Source organism: Arachis ipaensis, chromosome B10, assembly GCF_059453495.1.
Source record: "Arachis ipaensis isolate K30076 ecotype BB chromosome B10, ASM5945349v1, whole genome shotgun sequence".
NCBI classification, from domain to species: Eukaryota; Viridiplantae; Streptophyta; class Magnoliopsida; order Fabales; family Fabaceae; genus Arachis; species Arachis ipaensis.
In genome coordinates this window covers 88111302-88133162 of record NC_142435.1, presented here as the reverse complement: position 1 = coordinate 88133162, position 21861 = coordinate 88111302, and the positions used below count along the sequence as shown (strand labels likewise).

Here is a 21861-nt window from a genome sequence, read left to right as displayed (position 1 = left end):
GAGAAATTCTACTTGTATTAGATGAACACTTTATCAAAACACAAGTCGAAACATTTTTCAACAGTAAGAGTTAAGTATAAATACAACCTATTGGTTTGCAATTCCTTTGCCTTCCTTCTGTTGTGCCCTTTTGAGTTATGATGCATAGTGTCTTCAAATGGTGGTGAATTCCCTGCTTAATTCTCAAAAGTAGCTTGCTTCTCAAGCCCTTAGATGACCAGTTAGTATGCATGAATTGAGTGTGGCTTGTGGATTTAATTTGGTGTGGGAACACCAAACTTGAGTTCTTGCCACTTCTCTGGATACAACAGGTTAACTCTAGGCAAAATCTTGTGTCCTTGCTAAAGGTTATGAAGTTAAGACTAAAAGGCAGTTAAGTGGTTGAATAATCTGTTCGATTGCTTGGAACTAACAATGTGCAGGAAGTTAGAATGTGCTTTTGAATGAGGTTTTGGTGGAACACCAAACTTAGAATCCTCCATTCTCCCTTAAGTTGTTTTTGGTGTGCAACACCAAACTTAGCTCCTTGCAATACATGTCAATTATTCAACATTTTTATTGAAAAAGCTATGAAAAGAAAACTACCTCAGGTTGGGTTGCCTCCCAACAAGAGCTCTTTTATTGTCACTAGCTTGACATTGGGGCTTTCTTTTATGGTGGTTGAGGATTGTAGTGCCTCAACTTGTCTCCCCTGACTGTGATCCTCCTCTTTGTTCTCTGGTGTTCAATTTCAGCATTTTCCAACGAGAGTATATTGCTAACATTGTAATAGTCATCAGTCTGTCGGCTTGCTCCCAGTTGTTGATATATTAATTGCACTTTGTCACATTTGGAAAGCCCTTCTGTTGGAGTCTTCCTGTTCTTCCAACCCCTTTTTGTTTTGTTTCTGTGTTTCATCCTTTCTTTCGTTGACCTTTCTTTTCTGGCCGTAGGCTTACCTTGGGGATCTTTCATCCTTTCAGTGGCTAATACTCCCATATTCTCTTGGACTTCTTCATCAGTTTGCACAATCTTTTGCCTTGGGATGTTGTTGTGAATCGCCTTGTTGCTTTCTTCCTTTAACTGAGATTCTTCCTTGTCAAGTTCCATATAGTTTTTCTTCTCATTACCAAACTGTGCTTCTGGTAACACCTTCAGAGTGACACTCTTATCATGCATTCTGAGAGTTAATTCTTCTTCCTCTATGTCTATGATAGCTCTAGCGGTGGCCAAGAATGGCCTTCCCAGAATAATAGAGTCACCATCATCCCCTTCTGAATCTAGAACCACAAAATCTGCAGGGTATATGAAACTGTCCACCTTGACCAGCAGGTTTTCAATCATACCCCTGGGGTATACTGTTGACTTATCTACTAGCTCTAGAGATATCTGTACTGGTTTAACTTCCTCTATATGCAGCTTTTTTACCAAGGAGGATGGTATTAAGTTGATACTTGCTCCTAGATCGCACATTGCTTTAGTGATGGTTAATTCCCCAATGGTGCAAGGTAGCAAAAAGCTCCCTGAATCTTCAAGCTTAGGGGGAAGCCCTTTTTGAATCAAAGCCCTGCATTCCTCAGTGAGCAGTATGGTTTCCTTCTCATCCCAACTTCTTTTCTTGTTGATAAGCTCCTTCAAAAACTTGGCATACAGAGGCATTTGCTCAAGTGCTTCAGCAAAAGGAATATTAATTTCCAGCTTTTTGAAAGTCTCAAGGAACTTGTGAAAATGCTGGTCCTTGGTTTCTTTGTTGAACCTCTGGGGGTATGGTAGTGGAGGTGTGATGCTCTTTCCTATTTGCTGCTGTCCCTGAGTCACTTCTGTTGAACCGTGTGGCTGGTTGTCTTTCTCTTTGAGTTTCTCAATTCTCTTGTTTGGCATCATAACTTGATCCTTAGCTTCATCTGCCTTTGTTTGCTCCTCATCTTCTATTGCACTTTTGCTGCTCTCTGCTTGCTTCTTTGTAGTGTTATTATTTCTCATCAATGTTCTCCCACTCCTTAATTGTATCGCCTTACATTCTTCCTTAGGATTTGGAATTGTGTCACTCGGCAGAGAGCTTGAGGGTCTCTCAAGAGAAATCTGCTTGGAGATTTGCCCCATCTGTCTCTCTAGGCTCTTCAGGGATGCTTCATGATTCTTGGTTGTCATTTCCAGGTGTTTCAACATTTTGTCTATCACGGCCTCCAAGTTAGTGATTCTTTGGGCTTCAGGTGATACTTGAGGTGGGTTATGAGATGTGGGTGGTGGATGGTAGGCATTTTGGTTGGTGGGTTGGTTATTAGATTGGTACTGGTTGGGGTTGGGGTAGTTGTTTTGAGGTTTTCTGTAGGGGTTTTGGTTAGTTTGCTGCTGGTTGTGGTTTTGGTTGCTTCTTGGGTTATTTTGGTTTGAGTTCCTCTGCCATGGTTGTTGGTTTTGGGTATGATTATCTCCCCATCTGAGGTTTGGGTGGTTCTTCCAGGATGGATTGTATGTATCACCATACACTTCATTTGGTCCTTGGTTGTGCATATACTGTACATGCTCTTGTTATTGTTCTTCTTGAGTTTCTTCATTCTGCCCCCATGTGGTTGATGGTTGGCTAGTGTTAACTGCTGCAACTTGGAGACTATCAATCCTCTTGGCCATTTGCTCAAATTGTTGTTGAATTTGCTGCTGCATCATCTTGTTTTGAGCCAAGATTGAGTCCACTCCTTCTAGCTCCATTACTCCTCTTCTTTGTGATGGTTGGCGGTTTCTTTGATGAGCAAAGAAATATTGGTTGTTAGCCACCATATCAATGAGATTTTGAGCTTCCTCTGCAGTTTTCATGAGTTGCAAGGAACCTCCAGCTGAATGATCCAAAGCTTCTTGAGATTTCAATGTTAAGCCCTCATAGAAATTCTGCAGCTTATCCCACTCAGTGAACATTTCAGGAGGACATTTCCTGATTAGAGCCTTGTATCTCTCCCATGCCTCATGGATGGGTTCAGCCTCCACTTGTGTAAATGTTTGTACCTCAGTCTTCAACCTTATGATCCTTTGAGGTGGGTAAAATTTGGCAAGGAACTTGGTTATCAAATCATCCCAATTGTTGATGCTGTCTCTTGGAAAGGATTCCAACCATTGAGTGGCCTTGTCTCTGAGAGAAAATGGGAATAGTAATAGCTTGTAGCTGTCAGGAGGCACACCATTAGTTTTAACAGTGTTACAAATCCTCAAGAAGGTGGATAAGTGTTGGTTCGGATCTTCAAGTGGTCCTCCACCAAAAGAGCAATTGTTTTGAACCAAAGTGATGAGTTGTGGCTTTAGTTCAAAATTGTTTGCATTGACATTTGGTGTTAAGATGCTACTTCCACAATGTCTAGGATTTGCAAAAGTATAGGAAGCTAAAACTCTCCTCTGGGGTGGATTGTTATTGTTGTTGTCTGCTCCACCTGGTGGATTGGTTGAATGTTCCTCCATATCTTGGAATTCTTCTTCTGATTCCTCTTCTCCAACAATATTTTTCCCTCTTTCAGCTCTTCTTAACCTTCTAAGAGTTCTTTCGTCTTGTTCATGAAAGATGGGTGTATTTCTTCTTGTACCTGACATACAAGCAGAACATAAGAAACACACAAACCAGTGACACTTCAATCTACTTCTAGAATGAAGTTTTAGTTAGCTTAAGCAAAAATTCAAACAGTTAGTGGGTTAATTGAAAATTAAGGGAACAGAAAATAAAAATGCTAGATCTAGATCACCACCTCACTTAATCATTGTCAATCTAATCAATCCCCGGCAACGACGCCAAAAACTTGATGGGATATTTTCGTGGAAAAACGAATTTCTCCAAAACACCCAAACTTAACCGGCAAGTGCACCGGGTTGCATCAAGAAATAATAACTCACGGGAGTGAGGTCGATCTTGAAGGATTGAGCAATTTTAGTTTAGTGGTTGATTTAGTCAAGCGAATCAAGATTTGGTTGAGAGATTTGTGATTTGCAGAATTTAAATTGCATATAAAGTAAAAGAAATGGGTAAATTGCATGAAATTAAAGAGAACTGGAATTTAAAGTGCTGAATCTTAAAGAGAAAGAAATTAAATGGCAGAAACTTAGAACGCAAGAAATGTAAATTGCAGAATCTTAAAGTGCAAGAAATGTAAATGGCTTGAATTGTAAAGGGAATTGGGAGTTGGATTTGCAGAAATTAAACAAGGAAACGTAAAATTTCAACAAGCAGAGAAATAGAAGAAGACTTGGATCGAATCGGATCTAAAACAGAAAAGTAATGAGCATGAAAAGCAGTAAACAGAGGATGTAAAATTTGAATTCAGATCTCAGGACCCAAGAGACTAGAAAACCAAGTCTAGATCTCAATGCCTTCCTAGATCCAACAAGCACAATTGCAAAGGAAATTGTAAATTGCAAAGAAAGTAGATGAAGAAGCAAGTAACCAAAATTGAAATTCAATTAAGCAGAAAATTAAACAAGCTCCCAAGGTGAGATTGAAACAGAATTTCTTCAATTCTCCACCCAAAATCCAAGACAAGAAAAGTAAAGAGTGCTGGGCAAGAACAAGGAAGAAGAGAGATCAATTCTCCTCCCAAATTCTCTTGAATTAAAACAACAATGCTAAGAAATGTAAAAGTGAGCTCTAAGCAAACCGAAAAGAAAACTATTCTGAAAAACTAAAAGGGAAGCTCCACGAAAAACTTAAATCCTATGCTATTTATACACTTTCTTCAAATGGTCTTCAAGCCTTCAATTGGGCCTTTGCTCTTGATGGAATTGGGTTGAGAGAGGCCTTGGTTGATTGCTCTTGGAGTTTGGAGAAGAACCGAATTGAACCGGGTTGGAATTATGAAAGCTTGAGTAAAAGTTGGAGTAAAAGTTAGGGGCTAACTTTTGCTCCAACTTTTCACATCAGCACCCTTCCTTGCTGATACCAACGTTGGGGCAAAAGTTAGGGGTCTAACTTTTGCTCCAACGTTGGCCTCCCCTTGCTTATTCATGGTGCCAACGTTAGCCAAAAAGTTAGGGGCTAACATTGGCGCAAACTTTTGCTAGTCCAGGGAGTGTTTTTCATGCACCAACGTTAGCCAAAAAGTTAGGGGCTAACGTTGGCGCAAACTTTTGCTCTCCAGGGTGTGTTTTGTGATGCCAAAAGTTAGCCAAAAAGTTTGAGGCTAACTTTTGCTCCAGCTTTTGTCCAAAAGTTAGCCAAAAAGTTTGAGGCTAACTTTTGGTCCAGCTTTTTGCTTCCTGGTTCATTTTCAATTAATCCAAAAGTTTGAGCTAAAGTTTGAGGCAAACTTTTGCTCAAACTTTTTGTCCTCTCTTCCTCCTAACCATTCCTTCTTGCTTCAACCTTTCTCCAAGCTTTCTTCACCTATCATTAATCAACCAAACACATCAAAGCTATGCTCAAAATCATGAGATATTCATTCTTTCATAATATGTGACAATTATAGCATAAAACCTCATGAAATAGCATGAATTCATACATGGTTGATTAAATCAAAGGAAACATGAAAATCTACCCAATTGGCTTTCTTATGGCTCATGAAAGTGTATAATTCAGTTGAAAACAAAAGAAAAAGGCTAGTGAAACTAGGCTAAGATGACTTGTCATCAAGCACTCGCGAGTTTGAAGCTCGTCATAGCTATCCTTTCCCAGATCCTACTCGAAATACCACAGAGAAGGTTTAGACTTTCCGGATCTCAAGAATGGCCGCCAATAATTCTAGCCTATACCACGAAGACTCGGATCTCAAGAATGGCCACCAATAATTCTAGCCTATATCCATTTGGACTCCTGTATCTCCAGAAAATTCACTTTGAGTGCAGGGAGATCAGAATCCAACAACATCTGCAGTCCTTCTTCAGCCTCTGAATCTGATTTTTGCTCAAGTCCCTCAATTTCAGCCAGAAAATACCTGAAATCACAGAAAAACACACAAACTCATAGTAAAGTCCGGAAATGTGATTTTTATTTAAAAACTAATAAAAATATACTAAAACTAATTAAATCATACTAAAAACTATGTAAAAACAATTCCAAAAAGCGTATAAATTATCCGCTCATCAACCTCTAACTGGGGACTTTAGCAAAGCTGAGTCACAATCTGAAAAGGTTCACCCAGTCATGTGTCTGTGGCATTTATGTATCCGGTGGTAATACTAGAAAACAAAGTTCTTAGGGCCACGGCGAAGACTCATAAAGTAGCTGTGTTCAAGAATCAACATACTAAACTAGGAGAATCAATAACACTATCTGAATTCTGAGTTCCTATGGAGGCCAATCATTCTAAATGGCGCGCTCTCAATTGCGTTGGAAAGTAGACATCCAGAGCTTTCCAGCAATATATAATAGTCCATACTTTTCCTGAGTTTAAACGACGTAAACTGGCGTTCAACACCAGCTTTCTGCCCTATTCTGGCGTTAAACGCCATAAACAAGTAACAAACTAGAGTTAAACGCCAAAAACATGCTACAAACTGGCGTTTAACTCCAAGAGAAGTCTCTACACATGAAAGCTTCAGTGGTCATCCCAAGCACACACCAAGTGGGCCCCAAAAGTGGATTTTTGAATCATTTACTTATTTCTGTAAACCCTAGGTTACTAGTTCAATATAAATAGGACTTTTTACTATTGTATTAGAGGTCTTGGTCATTCTGGTTCCCTCTCTGGGGCCGAAGCCAATGAACACCATTATCACTTATGTATTTTCAACAGTGGAGTTTCTACACACCATAGATTAAGGTGTGGAGCTCTGTTGTTCCTCGAGTATTAACGCAATTACCACTGTTTTCTATTCAATTCATGCTTATTCTTATTCTAAGATATTCATTCGCACACAAGAATATGATGAATGTGATGATTATGTGACACTCATCACCATTCTCACTTATGAACGCGTGCCTGACAAACACTTCTATTCTACATAAAAACAAGCTTGAATGTATATCTCTTGGATCTCTCTTCAACGATTCACATGGTCTCTCCCGACAACAGAGCATCTGAGTCTGAGATCAGAATCTTCGTGGTGTAGGCTAGAATCAATTGGCAGCATTCTTGAGATCCAGAAAGTCTAAACCTTATCTGTGGTATTCCGAGTAGGATCTGGGATGGGATGACTATGACGAGCTTCAAACTCGTGACTGTGGGACGTAGTGACAGACGCAAAAGGATTATTAAATCCTATTTCGACACGATTGAGAACCAACAGCTGATTAGCCATACGATATCTGTGCATGGTATTTTTTATCCGAGAAGAGCAATCAGACAGTTGATTAGCCATATAGAAACCGTAGAGGACCCTTTTTACTAAGAGGACGGGAAGTAGCCATTGACAACGGTGACACCCAACATACAACTTGCCATGGAAAGGAGTATGAAGGATTGGATGAAAGCAGTAGGAAAGTAGAGATTCAGAAGGAACAAAGCATCTTCACATACTTATCTGAAATTCCCACCAATGAATTACATAAGTATTTCTATCCTTATTTTATGTTTTATTTATCTTTTAATTATCAAAACTCCATAACCATTTGAATCTACCTGACTGAGATTTACAAGATGACCATAGCCTGCTTCAAGCCAACAATCTCCGTGGGATCGACCTTTACTCACGTAAGGTATTACTTGGACGACCCAATACACTTGCTGGTTAGTTGTGCAGAGTTGTGAGGAAAGTGTTGAGATTACGATCGCACGTACCAAGTTTTTGGCGCCGTGTCAGAGATCAATATTTCGTGCACCAACCGCTTTGTGGTTGTCAGGCATGCGGATCTTGGCTAAGCAAGTAACGAAAATTGTGTGATTGTCATGGGTCACCCCTTCATTCTGACTTAACTGAATTAAGAACAAGAGTATATCTTGGAGAAGAAGTAGGAGTGAATTGAATAGAAAACAGTAGTAATTGCATTAATTCATGAAGAACAGCAGAGCTCCACACCTTAATCTATGGGGTGTAGAAACTCTACCGTAGAAAATACATAAGTGAAAATAGTCTAGGTATGGCCGTGAGGCTAGCCTCTCAAAACGTGAACAATGGTCAAAAGATCAAAAGTGGATCAAAAGATTATAAAATAAATCTCTAAAAGTAGTTTTTATACTAAACTAGTAGCCTAGGGTTACAGAAATTGAGTAACTAAGTGCAGATAGTGCAGAAATTCACTTCCGGGGCCCACTTGGTGTGTGCTTGGGCTGAGCATTGAAGCTTTTTCGTGCATAGGCTGTTCCTGGAGTTAAACGCCAGCTTTGGTGCCATTTTGGGCGTTTAACTCCAATTCTGGTGCCAGTTTGGGCGTTTTAGGCCAAGATGTTTTAGGCTATCTTTGAACGCCAGTTTGGACCATCAAATCTCGAGCAAAGTAGAACTATTATATATTTCTGGAAAGCCTAGGATGTCTACTTTCCAACCCAATTGGGAGCATTCCAATTGGGCTTCTGTAGCTCCAGAAAATCCACTTCGAGTGCAGGAGGGTTAGAATCCAACAGCATCTGCAGTCCTTTTTCAGCCTCTGAATTAGATTTTTGCTCAGGTCCCTCAATTTCAGCCAGAAAATACTTGAAATCACAGAAAAATACACAAACTCATAGTAAAGTCTAGAAATGTGATTTTTGTATAAAAACTAATAAAAATATAATAAAAAGTAATTAAAACTTTTTATTGCTACATCTTTGCTCTCTTAGTTCTTTTTGTTAATTTCTTCTATTTTGCTACTTTCATGTCTATGAGCACTTTGTTGATTTTAATTTCCTTTAATGCAATTTCATGTTTTATGTTCCTTTATTGTTTAATTGCTTTGTTATTGTTACTTCCTTGCATTTGGAAGTGTTAGATTTTATATTTCTTGTCATTTTATTATGCTTTCCTTTTATGCCTTCCAAGTGTTTGATAAAATACTTGGTTGGATTTTAGAGTAGATTTTTCTCCTCTTGGCTTGGGTTGATTAATTGGAGACTCTTGAGTTATCAAACTCTTTTGTTGATTGATAATTGGAAGTTGCTAGTTGACTTGAATGCCACTAAAGCTAGTCTTTCACTATGATTTGACTAGGACTTTTGAACAAGAGCCAATTCCATCCACTTGACTTTCTTTCATAGTTAGAGGTTAACTAAGTGGAGTAATGGATACTTCTTGTCACAATTGATGATGATAACGAGGATAGGACTTCTAGTTCTCATTCCTTGCCAAGAGATTTCTCAGTTATTAGCTTATTTCTTTTGCTATTTACATTTTTTGTTCCTTATTATAAAAACCCCAAAATATACTTTCATAGCCAATAATTAAAGCACTTCATTGTAATCCCTAGGGAGAACGACCCGTGATTAATACTCTCGGTTATTTTATTGGGGTTGAACTAGTAACAACCATATTAAAATTTGATTTGAGGATTCATTGTTGGTTTAGAACTATACTTTCAACGTAACTATTTTTGCAAAATTCTTTACCGACAATTTTCCTCTATCAGGCGTTAACTCACTAACGTTCTCATAGTTGCATGAGGCACCTTGGAAATGAATGTTGGCACTAGTGTTAACACCACCGTTAGTGCACTAACGGTGGCACTAACGTTGCGTTCAAAATCCACTTAGGGCGTTGCCACTGGTGTTAGCTCACTAATGGGGCCAACAACATTCTGCCTAATGTGCGTATGCACAATGCCTCATGCGTGCGCCCCCGAGCAATTTTTCCCTTTGTGCGTACGTACATTGCTCCATAGCCTTATCTATGGTCACAGTTTTCACAGTAACCATAGCCTCTATGGTCACCCCTCCTTAAAACCGTGACCATAGATTATGCTATGGTCATGGTGAAGGTCACGGTTTTCACCGTGACTATAGCCTCTATGGTCACCCTTCTTTAAAACCGTGACCATAGCCCTATCTATGGTCACGGTTTTTACCGTGGCCATAGACTCTATAGTCCCCCCACCTAAAACCGTGACCATAGCCCTATCTATGGTCACGGTTTTTCACCGTGGCCATAGACTCTATAGTCACCCTCCTTAAAACCGTGACCATAGCCTATCTATGGTCACGATTTTTCACCGTGGCCATAGACTCTATGGTCACCCTTCTTAAAACCGTGACCATAGCCTATCTATGGTCACGGTTTTTCACTAAGACCATAGCCTCTATGGTCACCCTTCCTTAAAACCGTGACCATAGCCTTATCTATGGTCACGGTTTTTCACCGTGGCCATAGCCTCTACAGTCACGGTTTTTTAAAACGGTGACTATAGCCTGTTGTTGTTTATGAGATTCAATTTTTTAAAATTATAATCACATCCCAAAATGATAATAATCACAAAATAAATCTAAAAATAAGAAATTCAAGAAATCTAAATCATAAAAGTTTCATTATAAGATAGATATGTTTAATTTTTAGTCTAAACAACACAAATCAAACTAGAGTGTAATTTTTCCAATTACATGTAATACCTCAAAAAGTACATAACACATCAAAATATTACATTTACATATCTAAGGTCATTGTAAGACCCATTCCATCTGATATTTGTATGGAACATATTTTCTTCATCACATCATGTCTTCCTACACGTAAAAGAAATAAACATGTTAGATATCTTGCAAAAATGCTTTTGATGATGCAATACATATGCAGCAAAAAAAGAGAAACAGTCATCTACAGCAACACTCAAGAATTATTCACAACCATTATTCACTAAATACTATTATTTTAATAATTAGTTGGCACATAAAAGGTGGGATTCATTTTTAAATAATGTTACAAATCACCAACAAGTAAACCTTGGCAAATATTCATATATAGACAGTTGTTATAACAACCGACAATTAAGTTCTCAAAAAAAATACCAAGTGATAAGCAATTGAGACATCATGAGTATAAAGCAAAGATACAACACGATATGCAAAAATTTCTGCAAGAGAGAGAGAGATAGAGAGAACAGCATTAGAGCCGGCTGACAGTGTTCTTAAGATGGATCAATAGCACAACAAGAAGCTATAAGAGTTAAAAAATTGATGTTACTGGAAGCATATCAAATTATCTATCTATTTTTTCCTGAAATTTTCTCCTCATAGATTAATCAGAAGAATTCACTTCAGCCATATATAAAACTTTTTAGCATTAAAAAAATAATATTATAGAGTATATTGACCCTATTATGACCAACTAAAAAATCTCTTAGAAAAATAATATGGAACAAGTGTCTACTAGCTACATGTAAAACAATCATAAGCTTAGAAACAATTATAAAAAAAAAATCAAATCAATCACAAGCTTAGAAACAATTATTAAAAAATAAAATACAACAAATTCATAAAGGCTAGATTCAAAAGAGCTTCATGAATAATAAAAAACACAGATATGAAAATCCAAAATTGACTTTCTAATATCAGATTTTAAATTTAAACTAAAGACTAGAAAAATAACTCATATATGGAGTACTATCTTATGTTACCACTGTGAAAGTGATCAAGACAAATTTCAGGCTCAACAAGATCAAATACCATTATCGATTACTCTTTAATTTGGAGTTTTCTAAATAATTCTCGGTTCTTTGTTGTTATCATGCTATTGAATAAAGAATTTGTTGTTGATTAAGGTTAACTTAAAACTTCTATGGTACATAAGTTAATATTATTATCTTGATTCATCAGAAAACAACACACAAATAAATTATTACGAGTAATGACATCCACTTCAATACTTAGTGACCTTGGTCTTTATCGGATTAAGCTAATGAACAACGTTCCTTTGTTTACATTGAAAAACCATATAAACATAGCAATAAGGAAAAATCACTACAGTTGATAAACTAATCACAATAACAGTTAAGAAAATTCACCAAGATGGTACACTAATTAAATAATTCAAACACTAGTCTATTCACCGAGTAAAACCCCTAATTGGTTTAGAAACATTTTCTGAGTGGCAACTTTAGTCTTTCATTGTTGTTTTTCAACCATTATTCCCTAAATTTCAAATTATTATAAAGATTAGCAATTAAACATGCAAAAGAGAAATTTTAGTCCCCAATCAAATTTTACAAAATAGTACTCATCTGTCTCACAATGTGAACATCTAGGAACTAAAAGCTAATAAACCAAAACCAAAGAATAAAGTTGCCACTGGGAATAAAAAAGTTTAGGCTAGGGAACAATTTGTGGTTTTTACTCTCTTTCTCACTTGGATCATGTCTGTTTTTTTGTAGTGAACATAACATGAACTTTGTTTTTCTTAACATATTCTTTCATTAACATAGAATAGAGAGCAACATAATATAAACTACAAGATACAAAGCATCACTGGAACTCTGGAAGAAGATGTCTTGCTAGGATCAAAGATAAGTTGAGAAATTTACACATAAAGGCTAAGAATTAGTAGTGTTCTACATTCCTGAAAGGGAAACATTTAATTGAAGATCACATGAAATATCTATGGCACAAATTCAAAAAATAATGTTTAAAAAAATTACCTACATATAATTAGACAAAATTTGCTTGACAAGTATAGCATCCATACTTCTACAGATTTAAACATGAAACTATGTAGCTCCAAAAATGTATCAATTGACATGATTACTAACACCATAGAAGCAGAAAATCTGTATACCTGCCCATCTAAGGCCTGAATGGTGTAACGACCGAATTTTCAGTACGCCTAGGACATACCAGAAACCGAGTGCTACCAATTTGTCATCCTAATTATTATCTATTATTTATTATATGAGCCTGATTCGTTGTTAAAATCGTAGTTAGTTAGTGAGGTACCTTTTTTTTTTTCTGAAAACGTTTGGATTAATAAACATAATCATTTATAATCAATTCACAAATAAAAACAGATAAAACAGTTATAAACAGTCACACATAAATACATCACAAGTAGCTAACAACATTCAGTGATCCAGCCTTTATTAGAGTATAGACTTTTAGTTAGAACACCCCTAGATATAGCTAGATAATAACTATATACATATACATACATACAACATCCCAGGTCCTGACCTGTTCAAGAGGTACCTAAGCTGGCACCCAGACTAGCCTAGACTCTATACTCACCTAGTCCCTCTAAACTACTAAAGTGAGGGAAAGTACGTTCTAAGTCTTCAAAACTCAAGTCAGGTGGAACTTCATCAAAAGGTAGAACATCATCTGCTACTCCTCTGCACGATCAGACATTGCCATAGGGCGTCTCTCTGGTACCCCATCAAGTAGCCACACAACAGGAGTCTCGTACACAGGATTTAAGTTAAAGTTCGCATACAAACGGGGTGCAGACATTGGCTGGTCTCATAGTATATACATATAAACAGAGAACGGGATTCACCCTAGACTCTGAAGACTACCAAGAGCGGAATCCTCTTTGTGAACGGTCATCAGCGAACTACGAAAGTGTACCCAAACTTCCATCTGAAGGGGGAAGGGAGAGAGAAGGGGTAAGAACTGGGGAGTTCTTAGTAGGGCCGGGGTTATTAGTTACGTTCATTAATTCCGTGTTGTTTAGCAGATAAATAGCAGAATACCGAGAAGTAGTAGATAGAAGAAACAGATAAATAGAGAAAATAAAGAAAACATAAAGCAAAACACAAACAAAAGAATACAAGAAAACAAAACACAGACACAGAGAATAGAATGAAAACAAAGAAGGCATACATTCAAACAACAATCATAACAGAGGAAATGCGCAACCAAATATGATGCATGTCTAGCCCTAGCGCAGGTAATGAGCTCATTTGTCGGTTACATACCCGCTCCTGATGTTACCCGGAGTCCTTTGACCAGGTAAGGCTTCCCTGTTGGCAATGCCCCTCGCAAGTGTCCTTTGACTTGTGAGGCAAACCACTGCAAGAGTCCTTTGACTTGCATGGCGGAGCTAGTTAACTTATATCTGCCCAACACACTCTCTGTAAGAGTCCTTTGACTTACAGGAGCATACACACACTCTCACTGTAAGAGTCCTTTGACTTACAGGAGTATTTGCTAGTCGTGTGTTCTCGATACCTCTGTAAGAGTCCTCTGACTTACAGAATAGCATTATAGCTAAGTATCCCAGGAAAGCACTCTAAGTGGTCGTACCACCATCTTATCTGACTGCCTTCACGCAGAAGATCATCACATAATCATTCTCATTATCATCATTCATTATCATTCTCATTATTCATCATCACCTTCACATTCTTATGCAGTACCTCTTTCTTTCTCTGTATCTCTTTACTCTGTTTTAATTACTCTGTTCTCTGCATCTCTTTTCTCTTCTCTGATTACTCTTTTCATCTGTATCTATATTACTCTTTTTCTCTTTATCTCTTTACTTTACTCTGGTTACTCTGTTCTCTGTATTTCTCTGCTTAACGTATGTATTTAAAGTTTATGTAAATTTCGGTATGAATAGTTCGCCTGTCCCAAGTATAGGTTCATTAAGTCTATACTGAAACAGTTTAACTTTTCATATAATTCCTAACCCTATTCGCAAATTCCAGGACTAGCTATGTTGCCCTAGTTCGTTCACTAGTCTCTGTCTGTTTTTCTGTCATTAAAACTTTACAGACTTTTTCTTCGATTTTTATCTTTTCTTCAACTTTTTATCTTTTCTTTATCTTTGCCTCACTATCATGTTATTACCACTCCCTAAGTGTTTTATGAAGGTAATTATGAGATTCTGTGCTTAAAGTTGTCTTTCTAAAGCTTTTACAGAAAACTGCCTTTTCCGTATTATTTTATTATTTTTATTAAAATATTATTTTTAATTAAATATTATTATTTAATATTTTATCATTATTTATTATTTTATTATTAATTTTTCGAAAATTAACTTTACTTTAACCTTTAACCTTTAAAATTCACTTTTTACCACCCGTAACTTTTAATATTTCTACTTTTACCACCCTAACTTTTGAAAATTACAAAATAACCCCCCAAACACCAAATTAATTACTTCCTTGCCCTTTTATGAATCAAAAAGGTGTTCTTCATTGTTCTTCATCACACTCAAAGTGTTCTTCATGTTCTTCATAAATTCTTCAGATTCTTTCTCTGTTTTTACCCGTTTTTTAGTCTTTTCAGCAACCAATTTTTACCATAATTCATAATAAATTAGCAGCCACTAAAACCCCATCTTTTCTACATGATTTCAACACATATTGAACCTCAATTTAAGCTTAGGGTTTCGTTTTTCCAGCTGCCCAAGAACATGAACTTTAAAGCTTGAATTTCATAAAATTTCATCAAAATTTCACCAAATTTTCACCAAGAATCCATCATATATGCAACCAATTTTTAGCACATCCAAATAATACAACATTCACACAACTCAAACACAAATAATCAAGATTAATTTCGTGACACCCTACCTAGTTTTGCTGCTCCTAATTCGGTTAAACTTTCAGGTGGTCCTTAAGCACTTTTTCCTCCTAAATCACATCAAGAACAACTTTAAATCCAAAAACTCTCAACTGACCAAATCTCACTCAGCATGTTAGGAAGAGATATCTCACCTTATACTTGCTGGAAATTAACATTTCTTGGCCCTCAAGTCAATTTAAGCATGATTCCTAAGGAAGAACATCAAGAAAACACATGTTTTGCATGGTTTTCTTTGAAAACCAAATTTAAATGGGAAAGGGACAGCCATCTAACCTTATTTCCAGCCTTGATAAGTTACATGGTTATGTAGAGGAAGAAGAGAGGATCATTTTGGTGAAATCGGAGTTTTGATTTGAGTTTTGGTTCAGAAGAAATCAAGCTTTGAAGATTAAGTGTTCATGAAAGTTTCTCTCTTTTCTCTCTTGTTATTTTCGGCCAAAATGATGAAATGAGACAGCCTTGGAGGTCTTGGGGGTGTAAGGTGAGTTGTGATTGGTTGGCTTGGAGGTGGGTTAAAATAATATTAAAATATCTCAGGTGTACAACTACTAAAACTAGGTGTATCGGAACACTCGTAAAAATATCTCTAAAAATTATTTTCTGAGCTACTAGCATAAATGACACTAGTAACATATTTATTATGAGAATAGAACATGTATAATGAGGCCTTAGCATTGCTAAAGTCATCAGAGAGTGCTGCTGCTAAACTGCACCAGTAAACCGTAAACCCGGTTAAACCGATTTTCTGTTTTTAACTAAAACAGACCAGGTAACCTTATAATATCATTCAAGCATTTTATAATACTAATATAATGATAATATTATACTATTATCTCTCTCCTCTCATAAGTCGAGTCCAGTTTGTCAAACTGAGACTATTTACGAAAAACCGAATCAAAACCCCTAACCGATACGGTTCAAAAACTAGGTTCTTCGTGACCGCATTATTGAGCTTGTCTCAACTAAGGTCCTGAGTTAAAGATAATATAATGACAATGAGGATTGAGATGCTTGATGATACAGAAGAGGTATTCCCTTTACTGATCTTTTGGAGAAATCCGTGTATTCAGAAAAGATCTCGCGTACTCAAAAATTAGGGTTGTTACAAATGGCACTTGACGCCTCCTCAACCGAACTGTAAGTAATAAACCCAAATTCTCTGGATCTGCCAAATCCTATGGAACATACTTATTAAGTCTCAGAGATTCAAATTTTTTATTAGATGCTGGAAAAAAAATATTAATAATAGTTTTGTTAATTGTGAACTACAATGTAAATGCAAATAGAAGCACTAAAAATAAGAAGTTTAAGGTAAAATACCAGAGTCTACAGGTTGTACACTTGACACCTTCTCTAGGGCAACAGCGGTGACGGCGGAACATCGCAACAACAGTGGCTCTACGGAGGTCACGGTGGCTGGACTGTGCGGCGCTACAGCTCGCGAGGATGACGAAGATGGTGATGGCGAAGAACCCCCAGCGGTGGCTCTGGCTCAACGGCGATGCTTCTCTCTCCGCGATGGCAATGGCTCCTCGCGTGCGGCAGTTCGGTGGCGGATGGGCAGCAGAGCGCGGCTCCTTCTCTCCATCAACGCCTCTGAAAAGCAAATCTCTCTCTCCTCCCGCACCTCAAGGACAACGGTGACGGCGGGAAGGACCTAGCCGCGTCATCCCCTCCTCTCTTCCCCACTTCTCCCTCGAGCACCCCCTTCTCTCTTCTCTGTTCCCCTTTCTCCCTCACTCACTGAGTGTTGTGTGCGTGTGTTTAGGGATTTAGGGTATTAAATTGGGAAATTTGGGATATTAGGGTTGTTATTAGAAATTTTTAGGACTAAGATAAAATATATATAAGTAATATAATAATTTTATAAAATATTTGAGGTAAAATAATAATTTATAATTTAAATATAATACTGTCAAAATTATTTTTATAACAAATAAAATTTCATTTATCAAGATATCATTGAGTTCAGATAATTATTTCTAATTTAAATTATAAAGTAAATATACTAATTACATTTTATAAAATACGGTTAAATTCAAAATATCAATTACTTAAATTAAATTATATGATCTTTCACTATTTTTCCATCATAACTTTAATTTCAATTTATAAAAAATAACTAATTAAAATAAAAGTTGTACATAAATATTAATTGAGTTAAATCTAAAGTATTTATAAAATTCTATTTAATCATTCCTAATAAATTAATCTCTAACTCTAAGAACTCAATTTAATAAATAAATCATAATTTATTCATAATAGGAATTTCCTAAATTTAATTATATAACACTTCCATTATTAATTTATTAAATCATTTTTTATGTTATTAAGTTTTTAATCTTTTTTAATTTAAAATTAATAGTATTCAACTTAATTTTTTATTTATAAAATTAAATTTAAAATTTTAATATTTAATAAATCATATAAAATTATTATTAGTATTTAATTATTAAAATTCTTAAAAGATAAAATATTTAAAATTATAAAAAATACATAAAAATCTTCATTAATTTAAACTCAAATGATTAAAACTGTGATCATAGACCCCTTTAGGTCACCCTCCAAAACCGTGACCATAGACCCATTTTAGGTCACCCTTTTGAAAAACCGTGACCATAGACACTTTTTGGTCACTGTAAAAAACTGACCAAAGACCCCTTTAGGTCACCCTCAAAACCGTGATCATAGACCCTTTTAGGCCACCCCCAAAATCGTGACCATAGACCCCTTTAGGTCTTCCCCAAAAACCGTGACCATAGACCTTTTTAGGTCACCCTTTTTTTAAAAACCGTGACCATAACTCCTTTTTGGTCACTATAAAAAACCGTGACCATAGACTCCTTTAGGTCACCCCTAAAACCGTGACCATAGACCCTTTTAGGCCACCCTCCAAAATCGTGACCATAGACCCTTTTAGGCCACCCCCAAAACCGTGACCATAGACCCCTTTAGGTCACCCCCAAAACCGTGACCATAGACCCTTTTAGGTCACCCTTTTTTGAAAAACCGTGACCATAGTCCCTTTTTGGTCACTGTAAAAAATCATGACCATAAACCCCTTTAGGTCACCCCCAAAACTGTGACCATAGACCCTTTTAGGCCACCCTCCAAAACCGTGACTATAGACCCCTTTAGGCCACCCCAAAAACCGTGACCATAGACCCTTTTAGGTCACCCTTTTTTTAAAAACCATGACCATAGCCCCTTTTTGGTCACTGTAAAAAACCGTGACCATAGATCCCTTTAGGTCACCCCTCAAAACCGTGACCATAGACCCTTTTAGGCCACTTTTTTTAAAAAACCGTGACCATAGGTACTCTATGGTCATCCTTTCCAAAAAAACCGTGACCATAGCTTTTTTTTTTTGGTCACCCTAAAAAACCGTGACCATAGAGGTCTATAGTCACGGTTTTTTACCGTTACCAAAAAAACCATGGCCATAGACCCAAAATGTTGTAGTGCAATGTTGCCTTTCATCCTTGGCAACGTTAGTAGCAATGTTAGTGAGCCAACTTAGGCTACTAACGTTGTTTTCTTCTTCCTTGGCAACATTAGTAGCAACGTTAGTGAGCCAACTTTGGCCACTAACGTTGCCTTCTCCTCCTTTACAACGTTAACCATAGCGTTAGTGTGCTAACTTTGACCACTGATGCCAAGGCATCTTAGTCTAGTTTCACTAGCCTTTTTCTTTTGTTTTTAGTAGATTTTATGCATTTTCTTGAGCTATAAGCAATCATTTGGAATAAAAGTTCATACATACCTTGATTCATTCAAACATAGTTAATTTGATGCTTTTTTATGAGATTTATGCCATAATTACTTGTGTGCTAAGAATGATGCAATCTCTCATGATATTAGCAAGGCTTTGATGCATGTATTGCTTGATGATAGGTGGAGAAAGGCATGGAAGGATGTTGAAGAAGGGCCATGGAAAGAAGGAGGAGAAACAACGTTGGTGGCCAAAGTTGGACCATCAACGTTGCCTCAAACTTTGGAAGGAAGGCAGAGCATTGATGACAAGTCATCTTATGCAAGCTTTTCAAGCAATTTTTACTTGTTTCATTAGGATTTATGCACTTTCTTGTATTAGAAATAAGTAATTTGGAATGGTTTTGCATGGTTTTGTTAAATCAATCAACCATCCTTTATTTGACATTGAATCATGAGGTTCAAACTAAAATTAATTGGTTTTTGAATTATTTACAAACCTTGTGAATTTGGTGATACTTTGATTGGTTGTTTTAATTACTTGTAGGTGAAGAAAAGAAAGAAACAAGAAAGCGTGGCCTATGAAGCGTAGCCAAAGGAAACAAAAGCGTGGCACATCAAAGGAGAAAAGCCATAGCACCCTCTCAAAGAGCTCAGCACTCTCTTATTGAGCGCTAATCCAATTCAAGGAAGCAAAGGCAAAGAATGCTGCGCTGCAGGACTTAACCGAGCGCTACAAGGAACCAAGGAAACAAGGCAACAAACATAGCGCTCGGTTAACTCACTTAACTTTATTGGGTTCCACTTCAAATAAATTCAAGGTGCAATGTTTGCTAGTGAAGCCACAAAGTTTCGAACCCATGAACCAAGAGAAGGAAGGAGCGCTACTTGCAAGGAAAATAAGCCAACATGGCTTCACTAGGAATCAAACTTGGGAGCTTACACTCAAGGAAGGAGCGCTTGGGCAAAGAAGCAAAGCCAAAATGGCTTTGCTGGGATTCGAACTTGAAGCCTTCCACTCAAGGCAAGGAGAATTAAGTTCCAACATGGGACAACTAAGGGTGGAACATCAAGAGCACTCCATCATCCTTCATGAAATAAGAGAAGATCAAAAAACAATGAGGGAGGAGCAACAAAGACAAGGAAGAGACATAGAAGAGCTCAAGGACATCATTGGTTCCTCAAGAAGGAAACGCCACCATCACTAAGGTGGACTCATTCCTTGTTCTTACTTTCTCTGTTTTTCGTTTTCTCTATGTTAAGTGCTTATCTATGTTTGTGTCTTCATTACATGATCATTAGTATTTAGTAACTATGTCTTAAAGTTAAGAATGTCCTATGAATCCATCACCTCTCTTAAATGAAAAATGTTTTAATTCAAAAGAACAAGAAGTACATGAGTTTCGAATTTATCCTTGAACTCAGTTTAATTATATTGATGTGGTGACAATGCTTCTTGTTTTCTGAATGAATGCTTGAACAGTGCATATGTCTTTTGAAGTTGTTGTTTAAGAATGTTAAATATGTTGGCTCTTGAAAGAATGATGACAAGGAGACATGTTATTTGATAATCTGAAAAATCATAAAAATAATTCTTGAAGCAAGAAAAAGCAGCAAAGAACAAAGCTTGCAGAAAAAAAGAGAAAAAAAAATAATAGCAAAAAAAAAAAAAGAAAGAAAAAAAAAAGAAAAAGCAAGCAGAAAAAGCCAAAAGCTCTTAAAACCAAGAGGCAAGAGCAAAAAGCCAATGACCCTTAAAACCAAAAGGCAAGGGTAATAAAAAGGATCCCAAGGCTTTGAGCATCAGTGGATAGGAGGGCCTAAAGGAATAAAATCCTGGCCTAAGCGGCTAAACCAAGCTGTCCCTAACCATGTGCTTGTGGCGTGAAGGTGTCAAGTGAAAACTTGAGACTGAGCGGTTAAAGTCAAGGTCCAAAGCAAAAGAAAACAGAGTGTGCTTAAGAACCCTAGACACCTCTAATTGGGGACTTTAGCAAAGCTGAGTCACAATCTGAAAAGGTTAACCCAATTATGTGTCTGTGGCATTTATGTATCCGGTGGTAATACTAGAAAACAAAGTGCTTAGAGCCACGGCCAAGACTCATAAAATAGCTGTGTTCAAGAATCATCATACTCATTTAATTGGAGATATGTTTCATTGATAGTTTGGAATTTATAGTATATTCTCTTCTTTTTATCCTATTTGGATTTCAGTTGCTTGGGGACAAGCAACAATTTAAGTTTGGTGTTGTGATGAGCGGATAATTTATACGCTTTTTGGCATTGTTTTTAGTATGTTTTTAGTAGAATCTAGTTACTTTTAGGGATGTTTTCATTAGTTTTTATGTTAAATTCACATTTCTGGACTTTACTATGAGTTTGTGTGTTTTTCTGTGATTTCAGGTATTTTCTGGCTGAAATTGTGGGACTTGAGCAAAAATCAGATTCAGAGGTTGAAGAATGACTGCTGATGCTGTTGGATTCTGACCTCCCTGCACTTAAAATGGATTTTCTGGAGCTACAGAACTCAAAATGGTGCGCTTCCAATTGCTTTGGAAAGTAGACATCTAGAGCTTTCCAGAAATATATAATAGTCCATACTTTGCCCAAGTTTAGACGACGTAAACTGGCATTTAACGACAGCTCTCTGCCCAATTCTGGCGTCCAGCGCCAGAAACAAGTTGCAAAGTGGAGTTCAACGCCCAAACTGGCACAAAAGCTGGCGTTAAACTCCAAGAATGACCTCTCCACGTGTAGACTTCAAGCTCAGTCCAAGCACACACCAAGTGGGCCCCGGAAGTGGATTTATGCATCAATTACTTACTTCTGTAAACCCTAGTAG

General features: G+C 37.0%; 1 pseudogene; it reads right to left on the bottom strand.

Moving 5' to 3' along the window:
* Positions 1–651: 651 nt before the first annotated feature.
* Positions 652–11456, bottom strand: LOC148580770 (uncharacterized; annotated as a pseudogene).
* Between the last annotated feature and the right edge of the window lie 10405 nt (positions 11457–21861).